The following is a 1748-nucleotide window of genomic DNA, read 5'->3' as shown; positions in this document are numbered from 1 at the left end:
ACTGATTTTTTTAATGTGCCAGTCACTACATTAAAAGTTTTGCACAGATTATCTCATTTGATTCCTACAGTAATTTTAAGTTCTTTTGAGGACCATTATTGTTATCTTACAGATGAGGAAGACATGGCAAAGAAGTGGAGTGACTTGTCTGAGGTCATTCGTCCAGTCAGTCGGGAGATGGCCCAGGCACACAGGGACCTCCACACCATCACTGGTTGTGTCTTCTGGGCCCATTCACTAGGCTCCTACAGCTCTCAGCCATGTGTGCCATCACTGACCACAAACACAAATTCAAACTCACATCACACATCATTTTCACTGCTTCTCTGGTCCTCCCAAGCCTTCTGGCACACATCGCTAGCCTTCTTGTGATGTAGACCAAAACATTGGTGTCTTGTCTATGTTGGGCTTCCTACTGGGATCCATGATGCTGTAGCTGCTGAGAACGCTGGTAATAGCCATCTCCAGCCTTCAGGACCTGCTTAAACAGTTTTTCTGCTTCTGCAATGGTTCTTTTTCAGTCAAGAAAATATAAGCAGTTGCACACTCATTTATCTCCAAGGCTTCATGACCTGCAGAAATCCTAGCTTGGGGGTTTCTCTCTCTCCAGGCTTTCTGCATTATTGCATCTGCAGAATGCAGATGGTCCGAATCACAGGTAAAGAACGTCTGATGTTCTTGGGCAGAAAGATTTATGTCATAGTATGTTAGAGGCTCTCGTCCTGTCACCCGGGTGTACCGATTTTATTAAGCACCTCTAAATAAATTTAGTGGATTTCTCCGTACTTTGCATTCTGAGACACTCTGCCTGTGGGAATCTGAGTCCCCATTGTTGGAGCTAGAATTGTTGGAGGAGTTGTTGTCAAGCCCTCCCAGAAGGGGGCGCAAGTGGCTTACTGAGACTTGTTCAATGAAGGATGTTCCATATTTGCGAAAATACCACCATTCAAATATCAAAATAAGCCCTGATATTAGTGATGAAGTGACAGTCAGGGCCACGTAGAACTTCAGTGTTAATGTGTTCAAAACCATGCTCACTGTGCTCAAGCTGTCCTTGATTTTCGAGGGCACCCGCAGCATGTAGACCAGAAAGAGCATGAGGAAGAACCAGGCGGTCCATAGGTAAGTCCAGGACCAAAGTATGCAGGACTTGAGCTGCTCCAGAAAGCCCGTGGCCGCTTCCACCATTGTTCAGCCCTGCTCTCTGCGGCTGCGGCTCTCGGTGTCTGCGGGATGATTCACCGGCCTCCAGGCGCCACTGGCACTGCCGCCGCTGCCAGGAAAACCAAAATGTTAATGAAGACTCCGCCCACATCATCTCTCATTATTCTTCTCCTTGAGGCTCTATACTCTTCATGTATTGTTTTTCTTCCTCCCTGTTTCCCTTACTTCTTTGACACAAAATGTGATAATGAAAAATGTATAGTCCTTCTCAAATACTCACAGTGGTGAAGATAGATATATATAAGCAAATAATTGTAGTAAGACAATGTTAGTACTTTGGTACCAATTTGGACAAAGTGCTATGGAATTAAAGAAGGACGATAATGTTTTCTGGAGGAGGAGGAGGTCATCCCGAAGGTGGCATTAGGAGAGTCTTGGAAGGTGAATAGTTTAGTAAGCACCAAGGGGGTGCCAGAGAAATGGAAGCAAGGTCTGGTGAGGGAAGGGACTTATGTGGACAAAGACAGAGAAATGAAGAGTGTGATGTGTTCAGGGAATGTTAATATTTTGACATAGTTCCTAAA

General features: G+C 45.0%; 1 pseudogene; it reads right to left on the bottom strand.

The window, feature by feature from the left end:
* Positions 1–208: 208 nt before the first annotated feature.
* Positions 209–1188, bottom strand: LOC124974571 (suppressor of tumorigenicity 7 protein-like; annotated as a pseudogene).
* Positions 1189–1748: the final 560 nt, after the last annotated feature.

The sequence above is a fragment of the Sciurus carolinensis genome, unplaced genomic scaffold, assembly GCF_902686445.1.
Source record: "Sciurus carolinensis unplaced genomic scaffold, mSciCar1.2, whole genome shotgun sequence".
In the NCBI taxonomy this organism is placed as follows: Eukaryota; Metazoa; Chordata; class Mammalia; order Rodentia; family Sciuridae; genus Sciurus; species Sciurus carolinensis.
The sequence above is the reverse complement of the archived record's forward strand: the minus strand, read 5'-3'. Positions and strand labels throughout refer to the sequence as shown.